At 50.2% G+C, this 13,925-nt stretch overlaps 1 protein-coding gene and 1 pseudogene across 1 annotated transcript in view; both read right to left on the reverse strand.

Moving 5' to 3' along the window:
• The window catches only part of LOC144140056 (solute carrier family 25 member 35-like), a 122,459-nt gene extending 120,169 nt beyond the window's left edge, over nucleotides 1-2,290 (reverse strand). Inside the window, exon 1 of the mRNA XM_077672261.1 lies at nucleotides 2,097-2,290. The gene's annotated coding sequence lies outside the window, so the exon portion shown is untranslated. The remainder of the gene's footprint in view (nucleotides 1-2,096) is intronic.
• Nucleotides 2,291-5,291: 3,001 nt separating this feature from the next.
• Nucleotides 5,292-7,566, reverse strand: LOC144155978 (homer protein homolog 1-like; annotated as a pseudogene).
• Between the last annotated feature and the right edge of the window lie 6,359 nt (nucleotides 7,567-13,925).

Here is a 13,925-nt window from a genome sequence, read left to right on the forward strand (position 1 = left end):
TATTTGCTCGGCGCTACTATGTGACCACATTAGTTTGCTGGAAAGTGGGTGAGATGTACAAAGGAGACGAGGGGCGAGGTAGCAAAATGTGGGTGGGGGGAGGGGTAGTGTTGATTTATTGTAGGAATTAACGCACCGACGCAACGCAGGCGATGAGGCGCGCTGCAATGGAGGGCTCCGGATTAATTTTGACCACCTGAGGATGTTTAGCCTGCGCCGAAATCTCGTACACACTGCGTTTCACCTTCACCAGATAAGCGGCCGCCGCGGCTGGGAATCGAACCTGCGCCCTCGTACTCAGCAGCACAAGGAGGGGTAGTGTTAACGAGAAACATCAGATTGATGAAACCATGGGACCTGAGTTTCAATTTCCACGTTTCAACAATCTGACGTTCGCAAAAACACATGCAAAGCTTGAGCACAACACTGCAACATGCAGCAGCAGTAGAACGGACAATTCGGCTAGATGGTAACTGTTCATCTTGGTGTTGAAAGCACCCACATAACAGGGACGCAGGCAGAAAAAAGCGGTGTCGTATCTTTTCTATCATCGTCCCTGTTTTGTGAACGCTTTCAACACCATCCGACAGTGCGCGCATCCATTGCACACATGCCGTTGCTCCAAACATTTCAGCAAAACTTCTTCAATAGAATCGCTTCCTCACTGAACCGCTTTCAAGACAGAAAAATTCCCAGGGGTTGTTTTTTTAAAAGACCATCAGTTGCATTCTTTTTTCCTGGCTTGTCCGAAGTACAGGGAAATCGGTCGTCGCCTGCATTAACGTACAGACCCCAGTTACACACCGAATTTGAGTGAATCGTCTACGGAACGATGGAACTGCAATGGCGAAAGACGTAGCAGTGCTTAGAATTAAAGAGTATTAGGCAAGATACACCACTTGGTGCGAACGTCCGAATGTTCTCGAAGCAATTTAGCACGTACGGCTTTCAACTAGCTCGTGTTGATGAATGGTGGCCGCGTACGTAAAATTAAAGACATGACGCGCATCTTAATTTTGTCCCTACTGAGCGCATAATCACCAAACCAGAGCTAGGCTGTGACACTATCATAGAGCACTTTACAGCACTGCGGAGGGATGACACCATGCAGTTTTGACAGTTGCACAGGATTTAGGGGTAGCTGATTTGCCCCTGCTCTCCACGCTTAGCCATGCATATAGAATACTTGTCCTACCCAAGCCGCAACTAATCACGCCCCCCCGCCCCCCTCCACTTTCGTTAAGTTAGACGACTGCCGCCTAGTTACCACACCTACGCCTGCCCTCCGAAAAAAAAATTAATCCGTACGGAATTCGAGCAACCTGAAACGTGTTCGGTAATTCAAACGCGGCAACCGCTGTCGTGCCGCTCTGGACAAACTACTCGGACCTTCGCTAAGGTAGACCAGATGCGAACATAAAACATCATCACATACAGAACGGTTACATAGAACAGTCTGCTACAAGCTCCCGGTACGCTGCATGTAACGCCGGCTTGCAACCAAGAGGACACGCCAATCACACGGGCATCGTGCCCACTTGCGCATTCGTACCCATTGCGCCGCGCGGGCACGTGCGGTAGGCTCGTGCGCGTACGACCAAGTGGTCAGACTGGTGAAAAAGAGAAAGAAAGAAAAAAAAAGCCCTTTCTGTTTCCGCTCCAGCCGTAAAAAAAAGGACCGTCCCTAGATTTTTCCTATAGTCCCCAGGCAAATGCGTGCACAGTGAGCAGCGGGCATCGTGCGGTTAAAAGCACAAACAAGCAACTGTGGCGTTTGAGCACTTCGGTTTATTAAACTTGAGTGCAGGTCACGAGGGCAATAGGTTGGTAGAAACGCAGCACGAGGTGGATCGTTGATCGGGGGCCAGAAAAACAACGGGCATCCGCGTTACGCAGAAACCACCCCAACTGCACTTTCTCACGGCTGCAATAATTCACACGTTTACACGGCACCAAGAGGTCATACTACGCGGAACCAACAGAGCGCCACTCACGGCAAGGTCCCCATATCCAAGGTTTAAAACAGTGAATGCAGGGGTGCAGAAGGAGAAATGCAAAATACGCTGCGAAAGCGCTGTAAGTGCGTAGCCATATACCTTACGATGCGCCGCAAATCCGAATGCAGGTCCGATGAGGACTTGGTGAATGCCAGCAGTATGCTCGGCTTGCCATGTTCCGTCACTCACAAGTTGCAGTAAGAGTTCAGCTGCAGCACTAAATATTACGCTATTTTTAGTTGAACGGCCCAGCTGGCCGTGAACATTACGCAGCGGCACAGCGGGGTCAAAGCAACGAGCACAACAACGACGCAGACAAGTGTCGTCATCGTGCGTCGACGGAGGAAACTATTTTTGGATTTGCGGCTCGTTTGAAATGCGCGCTGAATTTGAAACCGTGGAAGTTGAAATATCTGAATAAATAGCAACAGATCGGGTGAAAAAAAAGAGAAAAGAAGAACTTGGTCAACCAATACTGCAATCCAGATTTATAAACGAGGTCAATACTTCCCGCATTCAACTAAACGGGCTAGATGGGAAAATTTCACGACACAAACGCCCCGGCAAACGAGAAATGACTAAGAAAGCTCTCATCATCCATTTATTATTGAGCCTGGGCTCATGATTTTCGGTAGTCAACTTTTGAACATGTCAGAATGGCTGTTTAGGTGCACGTAACCTGTTAGCGTTCCCGCATGTGCACAAGAGTTTATAAAGAGCCACCGTAAAAAGGGGAGAGGAGTCAGCTACCATGCTCGCACAACACGTGGCTCGTGAAAAGTGAAGCCACAGTACGATGTGGCTAACTTTGAGCGCGCTACCTGTTGGTGAGAATTAAATTTCATCCTACAAGCGTGGTTCCCCGTGGCGCACTCCCACTTATAGTATGACATGGCGCAAACCATCACGCAGTTCACCCTTCGTTTCGTTGGACTTCCAGGCGGGGTTGCATCTTTCATGTCGTTGAATGTTCAAACTCGATAAGATTTTCCCCGTCGCCTTCCGTATACCAACCAAACTTTGTTTTGTTGTCGTCACTATTCTTATTAATTGAACCTCAGAAGTTAAACATCCTGCATTGGCCTGAATGTCTAATTAGGAAAAATATTACTATGAAGCGAGAACTGCTGATTCCACGTGCAGTTATCTCCTTCAACAAAATAAATGATAATTAAAAATAAAATGCTCGCCCGGTACCTCCCTCTGATTTTCGTCATAAAGGATCAAGGCATTTAGAAACGATAAGGACGAACACAAAAAAAACGACTAGCTGATGACACATACCTCTTCGTTGAGACACGAAAGGGAAGCAGAAAGGGGTAAGAGCCAAAGTAGACGGGAGAACGACTTTGACAATGAGAAACTTTGGTTTATTGGAGAGGTTGGCTGCACCAGAAAGAGGATCTGGTTACTCCAAACTTGGCAGCAGTGAGACGGTACAATGGCAGTATTAAGCAACCGTGAGGTAGAAATATTACATTAATTATTATATTGCCGTCTCCGGAACATCCCTGGAACGGTAGCGCGCATGCGCAGTCGGGTCCCGCTACACGCCACCGCTAGCGTATCGTACGCTACCCACTATGCTAAGACACTATTTTAAAGGACGTCAGCATGTGTCACCAGTACAACGACCCCGGGCGAAAGCTTTGGCGGCAGGCTGACACCGCACATCACGGTTTGCTGTTGGTGGCACCCTTATTTTTTGTAAGCTCTGTCGGTGGTTGGATTGTTTTTCGGACGCAGGTAAGTTACCTGTGACTTAGATTTTTTTGTAGCCTACTATTGAAAGATTTGTTTACCGTAATGTATGTAATATCCCTGCTACAGTTGCGTTCAAATGACATTCGAACCGAATGTCATTTGACTCAAACGAGGGGTTCGAATGCTATTCAGGATCCTCCTTACTCGACTACAGGTTAGATGGCATTTCAAAGCTTTAACAATCGCTCGCCGTGCTGCGTGGCGCTGCTTCTGTCGAGTTTTGTTTTTACGGAACAATGCAACAATCAAATTTAGTAGCAGTACTTGGCATTACAATGGTACAAAAGAAAAAAAAATATCGTAGGTTTGACACGGTTTTTGGTTAATTATGAAGTGCAATCGAGGTTTTTGTGCTGTATTGTGCTGTCTGGCCGAACAGGTTTGCCGCTTGCTCGCACCGGTGCTAGTACAGAATTATTACATCTTGATATCATGGTTTAAGAGGAGGAGAAGTAAACAAAACCCCACAATTAAGAATATTTTGTTTTAAGGTTTAAGGTACGCCAGTAATATATTTGTTCATGCTGACTTGGAACGCTGTGCGCGAGAGTGCTAGAAATGGCATTTGAGAGCCCCAAAGGTCTCTCTGGGTCATTTGGCTCGAATGTCATTTGAGCCGATTGGCATTTCAAAACCCAGTGGAGCAGTACAACTTCGCATTTGAGTCAAATGACATTTGGTTCAAATGACATTTGGACGCTAGTGTACACAGACATCGTAAATGTATGTATATATATGCATTGTTGCTATATCAACATCCCTATCACAATGCGCTACCCAAATGGGGGGGGTCTTGAGTTCTAAATGCAGCGGCTCTTAGCAAATTCGGCAGGAATGAGCTTGTACTGTGGAAAACACGTTCGCTGCTACAGGGAGGGGACGTGCGAGAAGTGGTGATTCCGTGTATGTCGAGAGTCGTGCGCTTGCACATGCATTGCGAGCGACGCACGTAGGGATTACACATCGAAAAACAAAAAAAAAAATGGCGTAAAAAGCCGCTCATTCAGAACGTTCTGGTTCTGGGACGCATCCGCACTGTTTAAGTGAAAGTGTATACAGTTTCCGCCCAACAATGGGAAATTATTACTTTTTTGACGGCCTGGGGAGAAAGCACAATTGGAAAGTTGCATCAATCTCACCAACAATGTACTGCTGAGCACGAGCTAGATACACGTCCTGGAGATGGGGTAGGAGGGGTAGGGAAGTTAGCAGCAAGTCGGATCAGTCATCAAAGAGCACCTCGGGGAAGCTCCCACAGCACCAGCGTGTACTCCAATGTCTGACAGTCCGACAATCTTCAGTGTCTGACAGCCAGGCCCTGTAACAGGAACAGCAGACATTTCAGGGGCCTCACGGTGCTCGTGTCACGTCCAGGTTGGGTACAGGGTGTGAAAGCTGCATGCTAAGGCACCGTGTCTTTTTCAGTGGCATTCAACAAGGGAAGTCGCTATCCCTTACTTGGAGGAGGGGAAACTTTATTTACACCAGTCAAAAGCACAAAAGGGTGTCCCCCCCCCCCCCCCCCCCCCATCACCCAGCCAGAATCCCTTGCGATTCGGCGGCTTCCAGGGCGAGACCGATGATTTTTCTCTGACTGCTGGAGGCCTGGCTGAGTAGCAGGGCCTCCCAGGATGCAGCATTTCTGTGAGGTGTTTTGCAAGAGGGACACGTCCAGACCATGTGAACGAGATCCGCTATGCCCTGACATTTTTTGCATTTGGAATCAGATACTTGGGGTGCCATTTACTGTACAATACGAGGTTTGGGAAGACCCCCGTCTGTAACCTTCTCCAGTATATTTCCTCTTTCCTAGTAAGGTGCGGGTGAGCCGGCGGTAGTACTTTCCTCGCTAGTCTATAGTATTGTAGTATTTCGCGGAAGTTTCCTAGCCCGTCGTCTGCACTCGGGAGGGGCTACGAGTACGGAGGAACCGCGTCTGGCTCGGTGGCGGCGGCGATCGTCCGGACTGTCAGACCTCGGGCGGTCGCATGTGCCTTTTCATTCCCGATGAGACCCGTATGAGCTGGTGCCCACACTAATGTTGCCTGTTCGATGGCACCCTTTGCGTTCGCGAGGATCTTCCATGCGGCATTGGAGATCCTTCCTCGATCGAAGTTTCTGATGGCGGGCTTCGAGTCGCTCACGATCGTTTTTATTCCTGATTGAGTCATCGCCTGAGCGATGGCTGACTCTTAGAATTTTTTGAGCATCGGTAGGAGCGGCACAGACAAAGCACACACAAGGTCGCCATCAGTCGCGTCAGGGTTAGAGCGGTCAAGAGTTCGAAGGCAGGCAGACTGGCGAGCTCCTGCTGGAGGTCTCGCAGTTCAAGCACCTGGTGGGCCAGCTGCTCACAATCCTGGTGCAGGCTTCTTAGCAACCCCCGGCAACAACCAGCGGCCCCAAAAGCCGCTGGCTGGCAACCTTAATTGAGCGTCTCGTTGTGAGACATAATGGCCTCTGCCTTTCTCAACGTTTGATCCTTCAGTTTCCGCTTCAGGTCTTCAAGCTCCTCATCTTTTTGGTTGTTCTCCCGATGAAGCAGGTCGACGCGGGCCCGCAGGGCCGCAAGCTCCTGGCGCAACTCGGTGACCACTGACACATCGGGGGCTCCCTCGGCTCCCACGCCAGACGCCTCGAAGTCGAGAATTCAGGCTCGCATGGCAGCATTCTCTTCCTTGAGAACCTGCAGCTGGCGCTTCCACTCCTTGACGGGATGGTGCTCTCCCATTCCTTGAACGGTTTGGTGTTTACCGAGCTCTGTGCCAGCGCACGTTTAAGAATATCGTTTTCATAGCGCCGCTGCGCCTCGGCGGTCGTCTGGGGCAGGGACGCAACAGCCGCCGGCTGGTGCATGTGGCTGCTGCTGTGTAGGTCGGCAGCTCCTTGTGCACCCGGAGGCTCTTCAGCAGCAAGCCGCACTGCCACACCGTTGTTTCCAGCCTTATGCGCGGCTAGCCGGGCCGCCTCCTTCCCGCCCTGAAACTTCGCAATAAATTTAGCGAGGTCCGCCTCCGAGCCGAAGCCAAGACCGTAGACAGTGTTGGCCCGCATATCGTGCCATTGGCCATACGTTTTGGACGTCTTGATGAAGGTCATATTGGTCCTGATGGTGGAATAGATCACTACCTGTGTGCCTTCTATGCTGATGACGCGGTAGAGGGTACGCCTACAGTCATAAAAAAGAGAAAGTTTGTATTTCGCGCGTTCGTTTTTCGCACTGCCTTGATAGTAGTTCGCGTCGCATTTGACAGATGGCGCCACCAGTCCATGGCGCGCGCGATGCTCGTGGGACCTTGTTCTCGGCGGTTGTACTCGGTCTTTGCAAGAAGTAGCGTCAACATCCCCCTCACGAGGGGCACGATCAAATGCAGAGCATTTCCGGGGGCGCACGACGTTAAGTAGTTTGCGTTACGTTAATGTTGTTGCACTTGTGGCAACTGCTGACGAAAGAGCGCTCGTCAGCAGTAATTTCAATGAGTCAAGGATATAAGGCGTGTCCGTAGCCTTCCATTCTGTGTCGGCATTGTGGCGCAGTGGTTAGAGCGTTGCGCACATTGCGTCTGGCCCGCAGGGTGGAGGGATCGAAACCTGGCGACGGATTGTAATTTTTTTTATATAGTAGGGACAACGATGGTGCGGACTATCGACGCCAACGCGGGTGACATCGTGAGTTACTGAAATGCTCTGCATTTAAAATGCTAACGCTTACAGCCTGGCTGCTGGCTCGTATCCGGGACCGCTTTGTCTTGGGGTTGATGTTGTATACGTGCGCTTTCGTGGAAAAGATGGGCTGCTCCGCCATACCAGCACAGCTTCTCTCACTCAGGTTGTCCGCATGACGCTTGGACACGGGTTTCGGTCTTGGTGAGCAATCCCGGGCCCGCTGCCTATCCCAACAGCCGCTTATTGACTTCTAAATTGCCGGGCGATCTCCTGGAATGTTCCCGGACCCCACCCACCTCTTCTTCCTTTACACTCCCACCAGCGCCATCCATGACGAGCAGTGATAACGAAGTAGAAGTAGTGCAGTAGGTGGGGTAGTGATGGTGGTCGCCCCAACGCATCACATCCACCCTCCGGCGAACAAGTTGTTACAGGAAAACAAATTGCCATGGCGGAAGGTGTACGCAGTAGCCCTAGCGCCATCACAAGTACCTTCAGAAATATCGTTACGCGGGTATAACTACGAAACAACGTTAACAAAGGAACATGAATAATGTATCGATATAGGGCGGTCGAACACACTAAACAAACATCCGCACGAGAGACAAACATTCAAGCACTGCGCGGGGTTTATTCAACTGAACTGTCTTGGGGAAGGTGCATGTTTTTTCGCTTCGTATGAAAGCAGTCACTTTTCTTAAACAGCGGGTCGGCGTCGCCTTTCGTTTCCGACCACGTGGGCGTGGAGTTACAAGATTTAACTACCAGAAAGATATTAACATGCATACCAGGCCAGTAAAAATCTGCCGACGTCCTGTCATCGTCCAATGTCCCGGTATTGACAAGTGACACTTACTTCGTGAGCCATTTTCCAGATATCACCACGAAGGCCAAGGGAATAATCAGCTGCTCCTTCTTTTTTTTGGAAAGAAAGCGCCCCTTTCTATACAACATTCCAATCTTGAGAAAACATATGACGCCTACTCCCTTTCTATTCGCTTTACCGCCGATGAATATAAATCAGTTTGGTTTATTTATGTCGAAGAGTTTGGCGATAGCAACAGATCATGAGTAAGACCTTTGCTTTAAGCCGCTTGGTGCATCAGTGACATGGTGTTGTATCATGCTCCCTGCAAAAAGTTTTTGAGAACATGTGTGGGCGTCGGCTCATAGGCCTCCTGCGCTGGAGTTTTGGCGACAGGCAGCGCCCCTAGCGGCCAACGCCTCTGGGTAGTACAAAAGCAGACGACCCTCGCCGCCCTCCATGTGTTTTCAATTACAAGCCAGAGTGAAAGTTGGTTGTGGCGCTTTGTGGCGAGTTTAAATGACTGCATATTGTATGAAATAGCCCTTAAAGTAGTTGCGGAGGCTAAACAAAATAATATCCGCTAAAAGAAGCCGATTTGTCGGCTTTCTTTTAGCGAGCTTTCGCGATGGTCGCGGCGTGGGACAGTATCGCCAGGTCGGGTGGTTTAACTGTTTGACGACAGTTGCAGTTTTTTCTTCTTGCGTGCGGTCGACAAAGGAAAGTTCACGAGTAGCATAAACACGGGGCCCTGTTCATCCTATATCCTGAGGTAACTGCAAAAGGTTGCTTCAGCGGGAGCATGCAAGCGAACGCAAGAATCGCGCAGCCGACTCAGCTGACACTGCTGGCCTGGCACCGCCTTTGAAACGAGTGGAAATTTTGTTTCGTATTTTTGCAAACTAAATGATTCGCGTAACGTTTTACGCCGCATGATTTACGAACGGCAGGGTACATGTATACTAGCGAGTAGGTGGGGCAATAGCGCCAAATAAACAAATTAAGCGCTATTAAAGGACGCAAAACAGGCACCAAATCACACGCCCGCTGCCCGCAGAGATGTGTACTTCTGTAACATCACATAACACAGCCGCATACACGGCGCGGGGCCCCGAATATTTACATAGGATCATCACTGACTGTGTTGGTTTTCTAGTGCAGGGGTCGTCGAATCTGAACGCCGACACGCCAGTTTTGACTTCAGATGGAGTTACACAGCGAGACAAGAACAGAGAATTGGCGTCCTCCAGTTGAATTGCACCCCCATCTTCACACTTCGCCAGATTATTGTCAAATATTATTAGAAATTCGCTGAATTTTTTCTCTTTGCATTCAAAACCCCCTCCTCCCCTCCCCCCCCCCCCCCCTTTCCGATTTGCCGTCCAGCCCTCCGCCGTGTCGGCTGCATGGAACTCGGCCGTTGCTGACCCTCATTCTAGGCTATTAAGTGCGAACTGGGAATGTATACTGCAAGAGCGTAATTAAGTAAAGCGAGAGCAAACAAGGAAAGCGAGCGGCCTCTTAGTTCGCCCGACCACTTTGTTTTACGGCCACTAATTTCGGAATCGCAAAACAGATTTCACGCTTCTGACGGTCGCGGCAATTTGTCACTAAGACACGCAACAAAACGGCAAGCTAACGCTGCACCGTGTATTCGTAACAGCGACGCAAACGAGCACTGTTTAATGAAAGTGCACGCATAGTGTGCAGGTACGCAAAAGAGCGGCGCACCGCAGCAGGCGAGCCTGCGGTCCGCCGGACTCGCTGGCTTTTTAAAGCGCGATCATCACCGATTGCGTCACTCTTCTTGGCTGTTTTTGAGAAGTCTCTGTCACCTAGAGTATAAGTTTAAACTAGAAAATTCACTTAATCTTAAAATTTCACTTCGTACGACCATCGATAGGTGAACCTGCGAGTAGCAGACGCCGTCACGGTCCCGGCACTTTCGTCGGCGCTGTAAACGTGTTAAGCGCTGCAAAGCTTTTTCCCCTAATGCCAAGTTGATCGCTGAAACAGATCGGACGCGTCAGGGATGAACTGGTGACCACGTCGCAAAATAATCGGGAGTGTCGAGCTCATTTTGCTTCTGTCAACATGGTATCCTATGGGACCCGCGCAGCTTTGTACTACCCGGAAGTACTGCCCGGAAGCCGCTTGCGCAGCGCCCCCTGGGCAGCGCAGGAGGCCTATTGCAATGGCAAACGGCTGCTCCGCGCCGTATCGGCCTACCCTGGTGGCCTACTGAGCGGAAACCCAGGCCCACAGCGTGCTCCACCACCGATGTCAATGCAAGCCACGTCCAGGCCGCTACCAAAAACTGGTTATTCATGCACGCCTCAAGTCCACAACATTTGAAGAACGTAGAATGAACCTCCACTTCGGTTTGTGATAGCTGTAATGCCGTATATTTAAGGTCGCTTCGTCGTGGCAATCTAGTGCCAGGGATCAAAATACCCCAGGAGGCGAACAGAGAATGGCCTTGCTTTCCCCGAATCTCCAAGCATCCATGGAGTCCCTGAACTGGCAGCGATAGCTTTCATCAGCGTAGCGGAAGCGTTGGAGGATCTTTTGCCACCTGAGCTTCCCCTAATGCATGGCGTCGACAGCTACAATTCGGACCACGGTATTTAATGTTTTCCCCCTCAAGTACAGGCTTAAAAATAAACTCAAGCTCTCTAGAGACCAACCCCGGCCAACTAGCACGCGCTCAATGCGGTAGATGTGCAGATACTTTTTGTCGCGGGCTTCATGGAATGGACGATGAGGTTTTCGCGGGCTCTGGTATTAGTATAATGTGCTGTTGGGCTAGTTGGTGCATTATGTATCACGAAACTTGCGCTAAATGGACATACAGACAGACGAAGGAAGACGGACGATGGTATTAGGCATAGGCATGGGGCGCATGCAAATGTTTCTCCCGCAATTTTGGCCATGCTTGCTGAATCTGCACCTGTCAAATGTCCTTGATCGCGAGGCTTAAAGGGGCCCTGAAAGGCATTTTGAGCACACTAAATGAACTAGCGCAACCGTTAGATTGGGTCGTCAACGTCCTCTGTGCCAGGTATTACTCTTTTACGCGCAGCGGATAGCTCACACTTTTGTTGCAAAGTTTGTCGTTTTTTTCTCACCCTTTCCTTCGAGTTTTTGGACGCCGCCATCTTCACATGTCTACATCATCGATTCCCAGATGTTCGTCATGAGCTAGACATCCTGCTATTGGGCGGCTTTTTCACGCACTTCCGGCAAAGAGATGAGTCGTCTGCTCAGCGTCGGCTCGCCGGCTGATCTGCCAGCGGAGTGCCGGAGTGCTTGGGCATTTTACGACAAACGAAACAAGTGTAAAACAAACGCTTAACCGTTTGTATTGAATGCAACATGGCCATAACACGACATGGATATTCTGTTACCTGAGTACGTTCCATAAAGAAAGCGTTGAAGCCCCGTGGCACTTCTTTCGTGCAATCGCAGAGAACGCCCTGAGCCGAATGCCCGGGTTTGACGCATATTCAACTTCAAAAGAATCCAGAGATGCGTTTCTAACGAACACAACGTCACAACATGCGTTGAAAGTCTGAACCACGATTGACAGAGGATGGGTTGGCTCCTGCCCGTCGTAAATTCGGTACTCACCTCGCGCGCGCTTTGCGGGGACGAACAGCAAGTCACTTAACTCTGGCGCACAAGCCGATGGCTTTTAGCCACGCACACTGCACATACCCCATGCGAGGTTGAGTCGTACGTCGCTCGAGAAAGATAATCCAGACCATGGGAAGCACTATCCACCCGCAGAAGCACAACGTCGCATTTCATCGCGAAACAAAGGCGTCCACAACACACACACCATCGCCTCCTGTAATGCCAAACGCATCTCGCACTTCCCAATGGGAGTGAGTGGTACGCCTGCAGTGCCCATATGCCGCGAGGTGGGGCCCCAAGCTGAACCGGGATCACGCAACCGTAACTGACTTCTAGAGCGGTTTGTGCCTTGTTGCCAGGGCAACCGATGTTTGATATTGGGTCTATTCGATTCAGCCTGCACCTCTTGAACCAGTTCACAGCGGTGCAAAGCGGGTTCCGCCATCGGCGGAACCAGACCTGCACTTTTGTCGTCTGCTTCTGCACCTCCTCGGCAGGGAGTACAGGCAAAGCCATGAACCCGTCTTGCACCCGTCGGCACCACCGGTGAATCGAACGGCGCGGTTCAGGTGCCGCGAGCTGCACCGCTGAAACGAACGGCGAAGTGCGGCACCGCCGGAACTGGTTCACGCGGTGCAGGCGAAACGAATATACCCATTGTCAAAGAAATGGTGCTCGCTCCAGCGTTAGAAAGCTCAGAGCCGCGCCGGAGCATGTTTTGCCAACGTTGCCGCTCTCCACCACGCGTCGCCCCAAGCTGAACTGGTCACATGATTGAAGCGTTTTGTGCACGGGTTCTGTATCGGTTTAAGATGACTTTTAAAGACGATAGCCTTTCTTGGGCTCCTTCAACCCAGAAATTTTGGTCTGTCTGTATGTCTGTCTGTCCGTCTGTCTGTCTGTGACTCGATTCAGCCACCCGGGCAAAACAAAAGAATGCCTGCGCAATAGTCTTATATAGTCACAGCTAAATCTACCGGTCTTGGTCCGGTGTAATGTTCATACTTGTCAACATTGTTGAAGAAGAACAAGACATTACGCAAATATGAGACAACAAATCAATACAGAAGTGATATTTGCAGTGTTCCTTTATAAAAATTCAAACATGCGTGACTTTTGCGAAATTAAATACTTCATCAACTGCAGAAAAAGAATTCACTCCGCCGTCGCCTGCTGTCGCCAGCGCCACTATAGCTTCTGGCGCCATTTTAAGAAATCAACCGGCAACAGTTACGCAAGGTTCCACTAGATAGTTTCCACGTTCTGCTTGCAACGCACGTGGAGTAGGGAAACGCGGTTCTATAAACGTTGAAGCAGGGTGCCTCGATTAACGCGCATCTTCGCCGTACGGCAGCGTTCGCATCGACACACCCGGTTTGGAGCAGTGGAACGCGGGAAATTTAAAATGATTTAAGCAAACCTTTGGTGTCTACCTTGGTAGGAGCGCGACGCAAAAGGAACAACATGAGAGGTGAGCGGTAAAGCGAAGGGAGGCATTTACTTGGCAAAAGTCGATAAAGACTATCGTCTTTTGACGACATTTGCAACGAAAGAAGCAGATACGCGGCCAATTTTTTCACATGCCGCCGGCAGGAATTACCACCGCCGCAAAATGAGACCCGGCACCAGCGGGGCCACATCTGATACGGCGCCTAAGTCATGTGCCGCCAGCAACGTACACCGCGAAAGGGCAAGGCGAGGCCGCCGCATACATGCGGCCAGATTTTTCGTTCGCTTTTCCTGCCTTGAGGTATTCATGGTGTCAACAAAGCTTGCCCGTAGCAGACGACAGTCTGAGCAGCGCAATAGCGGAAGTACGTCACCGGTGCGGAGCTCAGCATCATGGGAGGCAAGGCTCGCGCGCCGTCAACAGCGGAGAGTAGGTCGAAAGGAGGAGGAAACGCGGAGCGACGATAATGCGCGGTTTTTGATTTACGATTTCTCAGCTAATACTCATCGCTTTAACAAAATTCTTGCGGGAGGAGATTGCAAATACATTGCTTTATTTGGGTACATGTACATCCATGCATCGGCGGAAGGTATTTCAGGACCCCTTT

The sequence above is a fragment of the Haemaphysalis longicornis genome, unplaced genomic scaffold (assembly GCF_048455015.1).
Source record: "Haemaphysalis longicornis isolate Haplotype H1 unplaced genomic scaffold, Haemaphysalis longicornis Haplotype H1 scaffold_1, whole genome shotgun sequence".
NCBI classification, from domain to species: Eukaryota; Metazoa; Arthropoda; class Arachnida; order Ixodida; family Ixodidae; genus Haemaphysalis; species Haemaphysalis longicornis.